This window comes from Notechis scutatus, chromosome 10, assembly GCF_049901735.1.
Source record: "Notechis scutatus isolate UNSWTSFEM ecotype Mainland chromosome 10, rNotScu1.2, whole genome shotgun sequence".
In the NCBI taxonomy this organism is placed as follows: Eukaryota; Metazoa; Chordata; class Lepidosauria; order Squamata; family Elapidae; genus Notechis; species Notechis scutatus.
In genome coordinates this window covers 557,007-575,671 of record NC_142018.1, presented here as the reverse complement: position 1 = coordinate 575,671, position 18,665 = coordinate 557,007, and the positions used below count along the sequence as shown (strand labels likewise).

General features: G+C 41.6%; 1 protein-coding gene across 5 annotated transcripts in view; it reads right to left on the bottom strand.

Moving 5' to 3' along the window:
- PAK3 (p21 (RAC1) activated kinase 3) overlaps positions 1–18,665 on the bottom strand; it is a 228,586-nt gene that overhangs the window by 77,841 nt on the left and 132,080 nt on the right. The gene's annotated exons all lie outside the window — the stretch shown is intronic.

Here is an 18,665-nt window from a genome sequence, read left to right as displayed (position 1 = left end):
ATTCATGGGCATTACTTAAAACAAATAATCACCATGGCAGGATATGGCAATTGTTTGGCCTTCACTGCATCATCTCCTCTAGAGATACCCTGCAAAGAGAGCAGTTTGGTATTATTTATCCCCATCAACCAGAAAAAAGTAAACATGCTACAAGAGGAAGGTGGAACAAATGTGGAAATCTGATCAGGAAACAAGATTCAAATGGATTTGAGGAATCTGAGGAGAGGTTCCCAACATTTTCCCACATCTGCCTATCACCTCCAGGATCTGTTTTCTCTTGTGCATATGTCCTTGACCTCATTCTCAGGAGATGTTCCCCATTTTAAAAATCTTTTTCCAGGTTCTCTGGCTAATTCACCCGATCTGCAGAAGTCCTGTAGGAAATGTTCCCTTCCTCATATCTTCCCTTGGGAATGTATGGAAGGTAGGTGCTGTGGAGGGATCTTGGGATCTTCTACTGGGATCCTCAGAAGGAGAGGCATCAGAAGCAATTTGAAATCTTCTCTGCTATCTTCCCCATTGACTTTGCTTGTGAGAAGATGGCATAGAAGGTTGCAAATGAAGATCATGTGGCTTTGTGGCTTTGTGGCTTTGATACTGCAATTGTGAGGTGAGCACCTGAGTATCCAGACTGCAGTCAGGTGACACCTGATCATGCAATGACAACTACTACTTCAGAGACCAGTCCTAAGTCCCCCTCCTTCAATATCTTTGTAATTCTGAACCATCACTGAATCAGTAGTCATAGCTTAAGAACTACCTGTATGGCACTAAAGTCTTGACATAGCAAAATAAGTTAATGCTGGTGGCAAAGAAATAATTAAGCCTGTGGGTGAAGCAAGAAATTGAGCCACCTACTCTTCCCCATATTATTCAATATTTATATGAAGACATTGAGCAAGTTCATCCCATTCGTTTGAGTCAATAGCAGGCTGATGATACTTAACTGCATGGAAGGGAGAGAGGCCACTAATAATTAGACAATAGATGAGTTCATTGGCAACTTACTTCATAAATGGCAACTTAGTGCAAGTGAAGAAAAACCTGAGAAGCATTTCATATCTTTAAAGAGGCTCCACCTTAATTTATTAAAAGGGCTGGAGAATTCTTCTTGTAGGTTTCAGGATTCTGCCTTTACCCCTGAGTAGCATTCTAGATATGTGTTGCTCCAGAACAAGGGTCTTCAAACTTGGCAAGTTTAAGACTTGTGGACTTCAACTCCCAGAATTCCTGAGCTAACATGACTGGAGGAGGAATTCTGGGAGTTGAAGTTCACAAGTCTTAAAGCTGTCAAGTTTGAAGACCCCTTGCTTCAGAAGAACAACAAAAATGATTTGGGGACTGGAAGCTAAAACATAAAGAACAGTTGCTGGAATTAGGCTATGTCTAGATTAATGAAAAGGACTACAGGTGACATGATACCAGTGTTCCAATATCTAAGGAACTGAAACAAAGAAGAGGCAGTCAAGCTATTCTCCAAAGCACCTGAAGGCAGGACAAGAAGCAAAGGATGGAAACTAATCAAGGAGAGAAGCAGCCTAGAACTAAGGAGAAATTTCCTGAACAATTAATCAGTGGAATGACTTGAGGCATTCACAATTTCTGGGTGCTTGTGAATGCTCCAACACTGGAAGTTTTTAAGAAGAGAATGGACAGCGATTTGTCTGAAATAATATAGGGCTATGATGGCGAATCTATGGCACTTGTGCACTCTGAGGGCATGCGAGCCATTGCCCCAGCTCAGCTCCACCACTCATGCACGTGCACCTCCTGCCAGCCAGCTGATTTTGAGGTCTCTGCCACACATGCACAGGGGCAGGGCGCATGTAGGAGATGCATGCACATGCGGGGATGGCAGGGGGGACAGTGGGAGAGCACATGCATGTTTGTGGGGCAGGGAGAGAGTAGGGTGGGTGCGGCACAGTCCCCGTGCTCCCCATTTTGAGCCTAGTAGGCCTCCCTGCATCCTGCTGGGAGGAATAACGGGCTGGGGGGGGCACATTCCCTTGCAGCCTGTTTTTGCTCCCAGGAGGCTGCAGGGAGTCTTACTAAGCCCAAAATGGGGAGTGGGAGGTCACACATGTATACACGGGGGTCTTGCATGCATGCGCAGGAAGGCAGGGCTAGCAGGAGAGGGTCACACATGCGTTGCATTATGGGTGCACATGCACTTTTGGCACACAACCCCAAAAAGGTTAGGGTTTGAGCAGGGGGTTGGACTAGAAGTCCTCCAAGGTCCCTTCCAACTCTGTTATTCTGTTATCCATCCGTGCCTACTTTTCTGAAATCTATCTAGTTCTTAGTTCCTTGATCACACCTGCATGATGAGATCCACCTAGAAATAGTTTTAAGTTGCCTTTGAGGATTTTGTCTTTCTAGCTGTTTGGGATTGCTTTACCTGGGGATTAGGTTTGCAATAATTTGTTTGTAATGGCAGAGGTTCAGAGGGAAGATAATTTGTAACAGTTTTATTGTGCATTGGACTTTTGCGAACCACCATAAGTAGATCAAGGTGCTAAATAGATACAAACAGAAAAATAAACAAATTCTCACACTTGCTTTACTTTCATCATCTACTCTTCTCATGTTAGCAACACGTTCTCTTTCAAATCTACAAAAATATGCCATAATTTTAACCCGAGTCCCTCCCCCACATGTTTTCTACATTGAGAAAGGATACAATAAATTTCCTTTCTTACATTCACACTGTTTTGAATGAAAAGACCAGATAGCAAATGAAGAGAAAAACTTCCTGTATATTAGACCTTGGACATATTTACGCAATGAAAGTTGAGGTGGAGAAATAGTTTGACTTAACAAAAAACTCCTTCCTCTGTTCTTATAGGCCAATATTCTCATCCTTGACAAGTTTAATATGTGTGGACTTCAACTCCCAACTCTTCTCAGGTAGGCTGAGGAATTCCAGGAGTTGAAGTCCACAGATCTTTAAGTTGCCAAGGTGGAGAAAAAGTGTTGTAGCGTATCATAAGTAATACATAATGTTGGTGGGCAATATTTTCACAGATTTACCAAAAGTGGTGTTTCAGCTGCTTCTCTACAATACTGCTCGCTCCTCCTCTGCAACTGTTGAGATCTTTAGAAAACATTTTTTTCCTTTCCTCATAACAGAAAATTATCAGAATAAGTAATTCATCCAGCTTCTAGACTTTGCTGCCACAACAACAATAAATCAGAATAAATTTAGGTGCAAAGCCACATTTCTTAAAGGACTATATTTGTTCCTGTCTTGATTTTCATATCAGATTCTCATGCTAAGGACATGATGAAAATACACCCATCTGCATAACTCAGTTTCTGCCTCCCATATGAACATGAGCTATTGTAGGCCATATGCAGTTGCTAAGATTGATATTGCTAGTTTTATTTTGTTTTTAAAAACCCAAAAGATGGTGGGGGTATTGGTAGTTGGAAGATTATTTATTTAGTTATACGCAGGGGTGGGATTCTACAGGTTCACACCTATTCACTAGAACCGGTTGTTAACGTTCTAAGCAGTTGTTAGAATAAATTACTGACCTAATCCTGTAAGGAAGGCAGGAAAGAAACATTCTGGTGTTGCTTACAGAAACTGCCTCTCCGTTAACCCTTATTACATTCTTGGCAGGAACATCTCTGGAGTTTTCCCCCCCTTCTTTGCTGGTACTTCGCTTGTGTGGAGTGACCATTCAAAGTTACAATGGCACTGAAAAAAGTGACTTATGACCATTTTTCACACTTACGACTGTTGCAGCATCCCCACAATCATGAGAGGCTAGGGGAGGAGATGCGTGCCTCGATGTGAATGATATTGAGTTGGCCATGCCCAGCCAATAACATGATCACTAAGCCATATCCACCCAGTCATATGACCATCAAGCCACACCCACCACCTAAGCCATGCCCACAGAACCAGTTGTTTTATATGTACTTAATTGCTTGAGATTTCAACATTGCCTCAATCAGCTGTGAGTAGCTAAAGAAGAAGAAGAAGAAAGAAAAAAGAATCGGTGATGTAATCCAATAGGGCAAGATCCCCAAATTGACTTCCCACTAATGTTCTCTTCCAGTTTTTCAGCTATCTATAGAGGTTCATCACAAAATCATGATACTTTAGAGTATTTCTTGATAATATTTCTAGATAAAATGTATTTGGGATAAAATGACTATCACAGAGAAGCATCTTAGAACTTCTAATAAATAATAATTGATAGTAAAATATGCCTGAGACTTATTATGCACAGACAAATGTGATGGCCTCCATACACATTTTCTTCCCAAGAACCTAGGTCACTATAATGTATCAGCAACAATACAATGTGCAGAACCCTATACCATTTGCAATTGACAGACGGAAATTGTGTTAATGCACAGATTTTTCTAAACGCCATCCAATTTTTTTTGGTATGGCACCCAATGTGCTGATAACGACTTGGACCACCACAGGCAGTTTATGCCATAATCTTTCAATTTTGATTATTAGATCTTGATACTTTGGGATCTTCTCCAATTATTTGTCTTCTATTCAGCTATCTCTTGATATTGTCACACTTTCTTCTTTTCCAACATAGTTCTGACACAATATTTTGATTTTTTACTTGATCATCATCTTCTGTCATCATCACCTATCACACATTTACCAAGGTGTGGTACAAAACAAACCTCCAAAAATTATAGTTCCAGATCAATCCAATAACATTAGCTCAAAACTCAGTAAACAAATATTAGTACTAAAACAATGAACATTTAAACAATACAGTCCCAGGGATAAGACTGAGTAGATGTACACATCCATAATAATTTTAAATAGATAATATCCTGCAATAAGTGTAATTGAAACAGCCTTTAAATCAGAGGTGCTATTCGACCGGTTCGCACCTATTCTGGCAGTTATTTGGCATGGGTCGCCAAACTGGTGGCAATCCCTGGCTGGCCACGCCCCCAACCCGGTCGCCCAGTCGCTCACTTGCGATCGCTCTCCTAGCTTTCCATTCCCCACATCCTCTTTCTCCCCGGGGAAAAGGAAGAAAGGCATGGACGCTGCAAGTATCGCTTTCCCCTTGTGAGTTAAAGTGCTGGAGTGAGAAGGAGTGCGGTCTGACAGAGGGGGTGGGGGTGAATCAGGCCTTGGAAAAATTTAAAGGAGCTGCTTCCAAAATGCTTGTCTGTTAAGTGCTCTGTGTGTGTGTGTGTGTGTGTGTGTGTGTGTGTAGAGAGAGAAAGAAAGGAAGGAAGGAAGGAAGGAAGGAAGGAAGGAAGGAAGGAAGGAAGGAAGGAAGGAAGGAAGGAAGGAAGGAAGGAAGGAAGGAAGGAAGCAAGAAAGCAAGCAAGCAAGAGGAAGGTAGAGAAAGAAAGAAAAAAATAGGAAGAGAGAGAGAGATAAAACTCTGTGCTATTATTTTTAATTGTTCCATTATTTATCATGTGTTAATATTTTACACTGTCCCTACACCTAGAGTGATTTTTCTGCCTTTCTTTTGCCCAGGGCTACCACATATTTTTCAGGATTTACATGCATTCAATGTCAATAGTCCAGAGCATAAAATACACATGTGTTTAACAAGAGTTGAAAGGTACCTTGGAGGTCTTCTAGTCCCACCCCCAGTTCAGGCAAGAAAACTGAGGATGCCAAACTCTGAGTAGAAATCCTGGGAAAGGTGTCAGAGTAATACTTAGAAGGGACCTTGGGGTGAACCCTATACCATTTCAGAGAAATGGCTGTCCAGTCTTTTCTTAAAAACTTCAAGTGACTGAGCACCCAGAACTTCTGGAGACAGGCAGTTCCACTGGTTAATTGTTCTCACTGTCAGAAAGTTTCTCCTTAGTTTTAGGTTGCTTCTTTCTGTTCAGTTTCCATCCATTGCTTCTTGTTTGCATTCTGCTTCTCTAGAAAATACATTGTCCCCCTTTCTTTGTGGCAGCCCCTGTTGCCTATCACACTCTTGAGTAAAGCATGTGAGCTATTTCCTCCTTTCAGTGGTCCATGAAAGTACATCTATAATATGCAAATAATAAAGTCAAAAAAGGTGAACAACATTTTTACAGAACTATAGATAAGTTGAGGCTGGGTGACAAGGAATGGCTGGGAGGGGAGGGGCCAGGTGAGGCACCCCTTGATGTGAGTGACATTGAGTTGGCCACGCCCACCCAGTCACATGACCACCAAGCACGTCCACCCAGTCACATGACCACTAAGCCACACCCACCCAGTCCAATGACCACAAGCCACACCCACCAAATAAGCCACGCCCACAGAACCGGTAGTAAAAAAAAATTGAATTCCACCACTGCTTTAAATCCCTTTTAAAGATCATCAATATTGCTAGATCGAATTTGGATCGGTCACTGGGGCTAGAGATTTACTCTTCCATGCTTTCGGACTCATACTGGAAACCATCTTCAGGGAATTTCTCTCTACTGGAATACATGCTTTGGGCTATTCTGTGAGTCATGTTTATGTAGTGTCTTCAATAACAATATGGCTGATTGGTGTGTTGATGACTGACAATTGGTTGTTGTTTCCTTGTGCTGCCAAGCCCTCGGCTCCTAAGTATTTGAAAGGCTGCTGGAAATTCAGCACTCCTGTTAGCTGATAAGGGGCCCATTTCCTAGGCTTCAATCATTTCCCTGGCCTTCTTTGTACCTGTATGGCCAATGATCTTAGCTGCGAAATTAAATGTATGTCCTTTGTTGCATTCTGAAGAGGACTGAGCAGAAGTTTTCACTCCGGTCCACGACTCCAGCAAGAGCACGGACTGCTCCTATTGGCTGATGCCATTTGACAGCTGACTATAAAAGGGAGCTGTCAAGTGGCGTCAGCTGTTGCCCGCCAGCTGGCTTCCCTGTTAGCGTGGCAGTCGCGGCAACCCTTTATTGTTCCAATAAAGTTAAAAGCTGAAGTTGCTCTCGGCGTTGCCTCTGTCATTCCGCCGCTCACACTACACTGGCTACAAGGGCGGGATACATCTAAGAGGAAACTGAGCAAAATCGCTGAGCAAATCACTTCAAAAAGAGCCAAAGCCACTACGAGCTGTATGTCACTTTAAGAGCTTGCTGTTACTATTCGCAAGGGTGAATTTCAATTTCCCTCAGAAGAACTTGGCGCTGCTGAGACGAGATGGCTTCAAACCCTGTGTTCCCGCCCTTCAGACCGACAGCGGAGATATGGGAGTCCTACAAAAATTGATTCAACTGCTTTCTAGTTGGCATTGACCTCGCTGACGTTTCTGACCACAGGAAAAAAAATCTTACTTTTTAAGTTTTTGCAGAGCCACAGTGTTTGACACTGCTACAGCATTGCTGGCACCGCATTCAATTAAGACTGTTCCATGGGAGGAATTGCAGGAAATTCTTTCTAACCATTATTCTCCTAATTCTCCTAATCTGGAGGGCCACCGTTCGGGGAGAATTAGCCAGGGAAATGAAGCATTTAGAGAGAAATTCTTTGAAGATGGGCTCCAGCATGAGTCCGAAAGCTTGGAAGACTAAACTTCTGATCCCAGTGACCAACCTAAATTTGATCTCACATCATTATCCTGGGGACACACATATTTGCCTTCATCATCAATATTCCACAGAAATAAAGAAAGGAAGGCGCTGTTTCCAGAATCATGGGAATATGTCCTTAAAGGCTTCAACCATTTGCCACCGCCATGACTAGCAAAAATGTTTAACAACATGTCCACCAAATGATGGAAGTGTAACCAGACCCCAGGTACTTATTATAATATATAATGGACATGTATGAAAGCAAGAAAATACTGGACGAAAATACACACGTGGTTGGAAAAGATGATTAAGCAGCATATAGATTTGAAACCAGAAATATTTTTGTTAGGTACAAAACCAGACAGCTAAGATAAAGGGACTATATATTTAATTTTACATGTACTGACTGCAGCGAGAATTGTATTTGCACAATATTGGAACACCCCATCAGATGAAAATATAATTCTAAAAATATTGGATTGTATAGAGATGGATAGATTGACATTGAAAATAAAAGAAAAAGGAGATACGGAGCATTACTTAAGGTGGAATAGGCTTTATCAATGGTTAGAGATAACAGGTAGAAATTAGATAAACAAAGAATATTGTTATGTATAAATTAAACATGAACATTGTTTACAACTATAAGTATGCTAATATAATCAATAGTTAACATAATTATAAATGTGTCTAGAAGCATTCTGTTTTACTACTACTATTATCAGTATATATGTTACCATTTCTTTTTTCTTTTCTTTTGTAAAATGGTATGCCTGGACAATACACTGTATTCAGAATGTTTATATATAAATAAATAAATAACTTGAGCTAAAAAAAAGGCTTGAACTTGAAGACAACAACCCTGAAATGAGAAACCAAAAAAGCCCCCGTCTTATGGATATAAGAAGTGGACAAGATAGACCAGATGAGCTGGGGAGTTTGCAACTGGAGAGCTCTAAAGATAAATGCCAATAGTTTAAACTGGCTCAAGTAGGGCAGTGAAACTTGAGAACAATAGGGAATGTGTTAGAAGAGACTGGCCCTTTGCTCTAAAATTAGGAATCTTTTACATAGCACCAGAGGATAATCAATGAACATTGCTCAATAATACCAAGCGACTATCAGTAGATTGCAAAAGCTTTATTTTAGTGTCTCTCATTCTCATTCAGATCAAACATCCTGCAAAAGACTCTTTTTGGTGCTGGCCAACTGACAAAGGATATGGGGAAGCTCCAGATGAGCTCCAATGCAGGGGAGTTCTCTTTCCTTCCCTTGAGGTAGACAAAGTCAGCAAACCAACCCCATTTAAAAAGTCTATAAGTTATGGTGAATAGATTGAGTAAATACTGGTTATAATTGATGTGTGTATAAGGTTTGTAATCTGTATTTAAAAGAAATTGTACCCAGACAGTAGACTGCTATTGTGGATATGGAAATTTTATATATAATAATGGAAATTGCACAATAAAAAATAATAATACAAAAAAATTCTATAAGTTCATTGATGTAGGGCAGGTTATAATAACAGAATCTTAACAGCCTGACTGTTTCTTTTCTACCCTAGACAATCTTATGAATATTCATCAGGTGACAAGAGTGACCCTAACTATAGAAACAGTAAGCAAGAGAAAAGTCAGCTGGACATTGCTCAAATCTTCAAGGTTGGGGTAACAGAAACTGGGGCAATCTGGAAGCCCTGAAGATAAGTAGGGGGAAGACTCAGGAGAGGAGAGGAAAAACAATCAGGCCAAAAAACAACCATCTTAGTCTTGGTCATCTTTAGCTTAAGAAGTTCGGAGGATATCCAAGAAGAAATACTCAAACAGGACATTCTTTCATTGTTGACTGTGATTGTCATCAAAAGCTTTAAAGCCCTAGCAGAGTTGAGTATCATCAAATATGAGAATACTATCTGAAATTCTGATTGGGGAACCCAGCAGGATAAAGGCTAAGCAAAATAGGACTCGAGACCATTTCAGATGACTTCACTGGAACAAATAAAGACAAATTTAAACCTGGTACAGGTAGATAGTCCTTGACTTACAAGCATTCATTTAATGACCGTTGAAAGTTACAAGGGTATGAAAAAAGTGACTTATGACCAGTTTTCACACTTAACAATGGTTGCATCATCCCCATGGTTATGTGACCAAATTTGGGCACTTGGCATGATATTTACGACAGTTGTATTGTCCCAGCATCCTGTGATCACCATTTGTAACCTCCTCAGGTGGCTTCTGACAAGCAAAATCAATGGGGGAAACCAGTTTTGCTTAATGGCCACATGATTCACTTAACAATAGTAGCAATTTGCTTAACAACTGTTGCAAAAAGGTTATGAAATAGGGCAAAACTCACTTAACAACTGCCTCACTTAGCAATGGAAATTTCGGGCTCAACCTGTATCTTTCAGCTGTCTTGGAATTAATTCCTTATTCTGCTCCGTTCACCTGGTCCCAATAATTGAAGAACAGGAAAAACAATAACAGGAAGAAAAGAGAACCATCTGATAAAGTATAGCCACTTACTTTTGACTAAATGGGCCTTGACCATACTTGGGGAAGCCTCGATGAATTATCACAGTGACAATATTCCCTCATTTAACATTTGAAATCTTAAATTTTAACTTTGATTGTTGATTTTGGGACTTAGCTGTTTTCAGAGAACCAGAGATCCAATCAACTTAATCACTTTTACTTTTCTAACAAAAACCAGCAGAGGAGCGGGGTGGGACTCACCAATTTGCCTCCCTGCTGCAAATTGCTCATCCCTGGTTTTATCATCAAGCTTAACCCCTCCAAAATATGTCTGATGATAGACTTGCAGAAGTCCAACAAATCTTGCTGACAAATGGATGGTTTAAGATGTTGGTCCCAGCAAAGCTTGAATTGGTTTCAAGTTCTGTTTCAGGCAGCAAAGGGAACATTTCTTTTCCTGCTGACCTCCTCCTGCATTTTAACTCTGAATTTCCTGAACATTTTCTGAAATCCTGTTCAGTTGTGTGTACTATAACGAGAAACTCAAATGCATCACTTGGGCTGTCGCAAGTAGACGGTGCACACCCAACAGAAAACAAAATGGAGGTGTGAGAAGCATGCTAATGGAGCCTTAAATGACTCCACACATAGATAATTTGTAGAATGATACCCTGATGCCTTCCACAGATCTTCCTTGCACAATTTAGGTCACCAACAAACCAGATATCTGCCTTGCTTGCCTAGTTTTTAACCTCTCCTTTGCCCAGCCCAAAACCAGGCAGTCTGTAATTACATCAACTGGCATTTTCTTGATGGGCTTCAGACAGCCTTGGTTTGAACTTCAGCATGACCCAGGCCTTTTCAAGAAGTTCACTGTATACTCATTCTACATGATCCATCATGATGTAACCTGACCCTCAGCGAATGAACACAGGGAAATAGGTCTAAGAGAAAAAAGAAAGCAGTATTTCCCGAGTATTTGCAACCCATTTTCTGATATTCCCAGTAGAGTAAAAATTAAATTCCCAAAAGTTAATCACCCCCTCTTTTTTGGCACAAAACTCTGCCTTCTTTGTCCGCTGGACTCTGTTTATGTAGGTGCATTTCTGTCATCCTTTCTAGAGTGAGGTTTCACAATTGAGTAGAGGGAGGATATTCTATCTTTGCATTTTGACCAAGGTTAGACTGCTCGATTTGGGAGAGATGTAATTTCACCTGTGCTACCCCATGAAACTCTCTTTGCATAGAAAGTAGCAACGTGACATCCAAGCTAGTTCTTTTGACCTATCCTTAGCAGGTATACCTCAATCAATCAATCAATCAATCAATCAATCAATCAATCAATAAATAAATAGACAGACAGACAGACAGACAGACAGACAGACAGACAGACAGACAGATAGCAATTCTTAAGGATATGGGGGAATGAGGAGGAGAAGGGGTGGTGAAGAAGGAAAAGGGGTGATGGAGAAGAAGAAGCGGTAATGAAGGAGAAGGTGGTGAAGAAGGTGGAAAAAGATAACAGAAGAGAAATGATGGAAAAGAAGAAGGTGGAGGAGGAGGGATGATGGAAAAGGAAGAGGAGAAGCTGGGATGGTGGAGAAGAAGGAGCAGGAGAATGAAAAAAAGGAATGTGGAGAAGGAAGTGAAGGAGAGACTTCATGATGTGCATAACTTGTTCATCAAATAAAATGCAAAAAAAACATTGTTTACATGACAGCTGAAACATCCTCATCTTTTTAGAACAGGTCAAAAGAGTATCTGTGTACAAGTGGGAGGGGGAGGCAAAATAGTTGTCTAGCAAGTTGGCAAAAGCAGCAGCAGACTTCCGTTATAATTACCTCACACATAGTATTTTTCCAGCATGCCACAAACAGCAGCATCTGAACAGGCGTTTTAGCATAAGATCAAAAGATCAGAACTATGATTGGGACAGAGTTTTTTTTTTTATACAAGTTGTCTGTTTTGCTGTAAAAATAATCCATCACAAACCAACCTCAGAAACAGCCCTGAGTAACACCTCCTTTATAAGGAGCATTAATAGCCATGGCAAAACAGAAGACAGGTCAGCCTGATACATGAGATCAGTAGAAGTTTGATGCTGGCACATTATAGGTTTTGTTCAAGTTGAATGAAAAAGAATCAGCTTGATTGCAAAAGAATTCAGACAAATTGCCATCCCTGGCTGGTGTGTGCTGCTTTTACATTTATTTAGTGATGAGGGGATCATGGTGTAGGTGTGGACAAGGGTATAAAGGTTAACTTTTGTGGTAGTTTTAAATTCTCCACCATCTTCAGCCTCCATGGCTTAATGGTAAATCAGAGAGGAGGCTGTCAGAGGGAATTGTTGGGCAGGCGGGAAGAATCAGAACAGTGAAAAAGGTACATTTCTACAATACCAAAAATTAAGCAAGTTGTAAAACCAGAAGGGTGGTGCACTACCTCAGCAATTAAGATGCTTTTGAGCTGGAAAGCCGGCAGCCCGGGTTCAAGACCCAAGTGCCATGTGACAGGGTGAGCTCGCATCCTCACCCCAGCTCCTGCCAACCTAGCACTTCAAAAGCATGCATATGCAAGTAAATAAATAGGTACCACGTGGGAAGATAACAGCTGAATGTCTATTGAGATTCTCAATCATCCAGGTGATTTTGGCCCAAAGATGCTTTTTCAAAAGGCAACTGGACTTCCTTGGTTTTTTTTTTTATTGAAAATGATTTGCTTCTCATCTAAGACCTCAAGAAGTTTATTGGATGAGAAGCAAACATTTTCAAGGAAAAAAACCAAGAGTCCAGTTCAGGGATGGGTTTCTACCAGTTCGCACCTATTCGCTAGAACCGGCTGTTAACATTCTAAGCAGTTCGGAGAACCGGTTGTTAGAAGAAATTACTGGCCTAATCCTGTAAGGAAGGCAGGAAGGAAACATTCTGGTGTTGCTTACAGAAACTGCCTCTCCGTTAAGCCTTATTACATTCTTGGCAGGACTAGACTTCCTGTCTCAGGAATGTCTCTGGAGTTTTTTTCCCCTCCTTTGCTGGTACTTTGCTTGTGTGGAGTGACCATTCAAAGTTACAATGGCACTGAAAAAATTGACTTATGACCATTTTTCACACTTATGACTGTTGCAGCATCCACACAGGGCCAGGCGAGGAGATCTGCATGCCTCGATGTGAGTGATATTGAGTTGGCCACGCCCAGCCAATAACATGACCACCAAGCCACGTCCACCAACTAAGCCATACCCACAGAACTGGTTGTTAAACAATTTGAATCCCACCCCTGGTCCAGTTGTCTTTGGAAAAGAACCTGTGTTGCAAGCTGAGTCCATGTACAATTATAGTACATACTATACAGGTAATTCTTTTCTTACAACGACAGTTGGGACCAGAATTTCAATTATTACATGAAGTGGTTGTGAAATGAGTCACTCCCAATTTTACAACACTTTTTCCATAGTTGTTAAGCAAATGACTGCAGTTGTTAAATGAATCATGGTGTTTTTAAGCAAATCTGCTTCCCCCATTGACTTCGCTTGTCAGAAGCTGGCTGGGAAGGTTACAAAGAGTGATCACATGACCCCGGGATGCTGCAACTCTCATAAATACATGCCAGTTGCCAAGTGCCCAAATGTTGATCAACTAACCATGGGGATGCTACAATAATTGTAAGTGTAAGGCACTTTTTCGGTGCTGTTATAACCTCTAATGGTTGCTAAATGAATGACAGTAAGGTGGGGACTACGTGTATTGCACTGAGGTGAGATGTGAGGGGTGCCCATTTAATGAGCACCCCTCACTTTCCAGAGCGTCTATCAGGAATTTTCAGCACACATCCGCTTGGTCCTTCTGCTTCATGGTTTAAAAAGCAGCTGATTTGTGGAGACTGTGACCTCAACCTGAGAGTCTCCAAGGGACCACTGTGGAAGCTGTCATTCCCTGTGTTTATTGGTTCCTACATGTAATGGAGATGTCAACCTTGCAGTTACCATGACTGTCAGTGCCAGCAGCCCTTGGAGGATCACGCAACACAGCAGTTCAGCCATAATTTAAGCCATGAAAAATGTGGGAATAAATCATCTGCAGAGACTCTTTTAACTCTCAAAAGGAGCTCCTCTGTAAACAGAATACAGAAATGAAATGGAACTTCGAGTCTTCTAGTCCAATCATCTTCTCAAGTTGGAACCTCTATACTCTTTCAGTCCAATCGTCATCCAATCTTTTCTTAAAAACCTCCATGTTGGAACACCAACAACCTCTGAAGGCAGGAAATTTCTCTTTAGTTCTAGGTTGGTACTCTCCTTGATTAGTGTTTATCCATTGTTTTTCTGTTTTGTCTTCAGGGTTCAGGATTTAGAATAGATCTTGGGATGTGACATCTCTTCAACTCATTATAGCACCAAGAAAGGATTACTTGTGAAATTCAGCTAGACCTTGTTCAGAGTCAATACAAAAAAAGGCTTGCCTACTATGGGATGCTTGTAGATGGCTTTCTTTGACCACTAATTGAAAATCCAGTGTAAAATGTTCATGATTTGTCTAAGTTGTTTCCTGGATTCATCTCCTGCTCAAGTTCTGAATTAGGTTAGAATTTGTTTTGGGGATTTTTTTTGTTAAGATAGGAAGCTATTGTTCCCTTGGAGATAGCATGGTAGGGACCACCGATTGGAAGTGGGCAACATCTGGCTTTCTAAGAAGAAAAGAATATAAATCTAGCTATGTTGAATCAGATCAAAAACCAATCCATTCTTCTGTTGTCACCACCCAATCCCTCTGAGATGCCTACATAAAGACCCAAGATCAAACCCATCTTACTGAAACTTCTTCAGGCCCTTCTACCGAACTCCATTATGACTTCCATTTTCATTTCTTTTCTTTTGGGGTATTAGTGGTAGCAGAAGATCCCTTGCTTTTTCTCTGTACTCTGTTCTTCTCCTTTTGTTTTCACCTCCAAAATGCAAGTTTTAGTGCAAGAAGCCATAGCCTCATTCTGGCTTGGCTTCAGACCGCATAACCTGATTTGGACAAATGGATTGGACAGCCATTTATCCAGAATGGTATAGAGTCTCCTGCCTGACCAGTGGATTGGACGAGAAGACCATGTTACAGTTAATACTGTAACTGTTAACAACTGCAGTGATTCACTTAACAAATATGGCATGAAAGGTCTAAAGCCCTCTTAATAACTGCATTGCTTAGAAATAAAAACATTGAGCTCAATTGTGGTTGTAAATTGGACTACCTGAACTACCTGTTCTACATTCCTTTGTAAATTATTTATTTATTTTTATTTATTAGAACTGCTCAACTCCTGAACCCTAGGCAGTGAACAAAACCAAAAAAAATCCATAAAAGTCTGTAAGACCACCCTAATTCTTCAGCTTCTGCTTTCCTTACACATAGAGCCCAAGATTAAGTTTTATGAAGCCCTGGAAAGAATTACAATGCCCCATTAGGGTTTGGCAACCTTCACTTGTGTCTCAAAAAAACGTTATGGTTATTTCAAAAGTATTATGGGAAATTTAAACAGCCCTTTTTCCTATTGTTCTGTAAGCCCAGAAGAGACTGCACTATTCAAGGAAGGGTCCCTAAGATGATAATGTCCTCAGAACATCATCCAACTTTCTGTCCTTGACATTGATTGCCTCATGTTTAACAACCAAGCATAAATTTCCTCATTTTAAATATCAACCATCTTTTCCCAATCGTAGGTTAGAAAAAAAAATTAAAATGTGGTGACACTTTGAGGGCTTACTGACAGCTCTTACCCAAATTTGTATAATTGTGGGTGAAACCTTCACACTCTAGTACAAAACCCAGCATGAATGAGAACAGACAAAATCTCATGTGAAGTATGGCAAGAATTCTCTTACAAGCCCACACCAAAGGCTGCCAAAACCAAATGAAGGTTTGCAAGAGATTGAAAAAAACACCTTTTATTTTACTTATGAACGAGCGCCCTTGGGGAGGAGATGGGTCTCCAGAGATGCATCTCCAATGTCTCCAAACCAACCTCACATCTCACAGAATTAATTCTTTGTACAGGTGAAACTCGAAAAATTAGAATATCGTGCAAAAGTTCATTTATTTCTGTAATGCAACTTAAAAGGACCACTTCTCAGTTCCTATGCTTTCTGGCTGATGGTTTGGTCACTTTTGAATGCTGGTGGTGCTTTCACTCTAGTGGTAGCATTAGACGGAGTCTACAACCCACACAAGTGGCTCAGGTAGTGCAGCTCATCCAGGATGGCACATCAATGTGAGCTGTGGCAAGAAGGTTTGCTGTGTCTGTCAGCGTAGTGTCCAGAGCATGGAGGCGCTACCAGGAGACAGGCCAGTACATCAGGAGACGTGGAGGAGGCCGTAGGAGGGCAACAACCCAGCATCAGGACCGCTACCTCCGCTTTTGTGCGCCTTTGTGACAGACGTGACAGGGTCTGGAGACACCGTGGAGAACATTCTGCTGCCTGCAACATCCTCCAGCATGACCGGTTTGACAGTGGGTCAGTAATGGGGTGCGGTGGCATTTCTTTAGGGGGCCGCACAGCCCTCCATGTGCTCGCCAGAGGTAGCCTGACTGCCATTAGGTACCGAGATGAGATCCTCAGACCCCTTGTGAGACCATATGCTGGTGCAGTTGACCCTGGGTTCCTCCTAATGCAAGACAATGCTAGACCTCATGTGGCTGGAGTGTGTCAGCGGTTCCTGCAAGACGAAGGCATTGATGCTATGGACTGGCCCGCCGTTCCCCAGACCTGAATCCAACTGAGCACATCTGGGACATCATGGCTCACTCCATCCACCAATGCCATGTTGCACCACAGACTGTCCAGGAGTTGGGGGATGCTTTAGTCCAGGTGTGGGAGGAGATCCCTCAGGAGACCATCCACCACCTCATCAGGAGCATGCCCAGGTGTTGTAGGGAGATCATACAGGCACGTGGAGGCCACACACACTACTGAGCCTCCTTTTGATTTGTTTTAAGGACATTACATCAAAGTTGGATCAGCCTGTAGTGTTTTTTTCCACTTTAATTTTGAGTGTAACTCCAAATCCAGACCTCCATGGGTTGTTAAATTTGATTTCCATTGATAATTTTTGTGTGATTTTGTTGTCAGCACATTCAACTATGCAATGAACAAAGTATTTAATAAGAATATTTCATTCATTCAGATCTAGGATGTCTTACTTTTGTGTTCCCCTTATTTTTTTGAGCAGTGTATATAAAAGCGAAATACCACTCGCACATCATCACAAAATCTCCAGAACCGTAAAGCCTACAAACTTGAAATTTGACACTTATGTTGCTCTTGGCTTCTAGATGCTCACTAAGAAAGGATTTTTTGAAATGACCATCAGAGCATTAGTATTTTGTATATTATTATTAACACTCTAAGGAGTTCTACTCCCCCTCCCCATCTGAAAAGAAATCTGTTCCAAATGCAAAACACAAGCAAAGGAGAGGAGTTTCAGTTTTACTTTCACAACAGCAACCAGCTTTAGTACAGAACAGTTGAGCTAAGCGATGGCCAGGCACCTTGCTGTCTTCTTCTTGCTCACACAGCAAATACTGTTTCAGTTTCCATGTTTCAGTTTCCAAACAGCCCTCAACTATCTCACACACTGACAAGATGCTAGCCAGATGAATACTGATGCATGCTGGTAGGCAGAGGCACAATTTTCATATATATATATGATGGCAGATGAGATGCTGCTGAAATGTTGCTACAACTTTAAAAGCACCACTACTATGACGTGGGAAAATACCCGAACAAAGCTGAATGCCATACATGTAAGTACCCGCGAAAACTTAAGAATATATATATATATATATATGGATGGATCTTTGGTTATTCGGGTTTTCTCCCGCGTAAGATTGGAAGTATCTAGGCAACGTTTCGATGAAGTCTCATTCATCGTCTTCAGGCTTCTGTCCAGCTCTGTGCTTCTCAGAGTGATGTGAGCTTGCAGCTGCTTCTTCCTTTTAACTGCTAGTGGGGTGTGACTTGATTGGGTGGGGGCTTGGCTGTGTTCTGATTGGGTGGGGTGTGTTCTCATTGGTTGGGGGTTGGCTGTATTCTGATTGGTTGGGGGTTGGCCATGTTCTGATTGAGTGGAGGTGTGTTCTGTTCAGGTGGGGGCTTGGTTGTGCTCAGGTTGGTCTTAGTTACTGGGGATTTGAGCTGGTGAGCTGTGATCTTGCTGTTTGGCTTCGAGTTCGTGGTCGTGCTGCATCTTCATGGTGGGGGTCAGTTCGCTTCATGTATGGCTCAGAGGGGTTTGAAGTGGGTAGTGATGCAGCTGCAGTGCGGCTTCTGGTCTGTGGTCGTGTCTCATCTTCTGTGTGGGTGTGAGTCTGCTTTTTACGTGGAAGTGTGGTGGTGGCATCTTGTGTGGCCCTCGTGGGTGTGGGTCTGGTGTCATTCATCATGTTAGGTACTCGTCTGTTCATGAGGGCAGGTTTCCAAATGGCTGGTAAGCGGGAGGTGTCATCTCTTTTATTCATGCTGTGTGGGCATTTTTCTATCTCTATGGCTTCTCTGATTATGCTGTTGTTGAAGTGTTCGGTTTTGGCGATAGTTCTGGTATTTTTAAAGTCAATCTCATGTCCTGTGGCTTTGAGGTGTTGGACCAGGGAAGAAGTCGGTTCTTCTTTTTTGATTGAGTTCTTATGTTCTTCAACGCGTGCACTTATTCTTCTGTTAGTTTG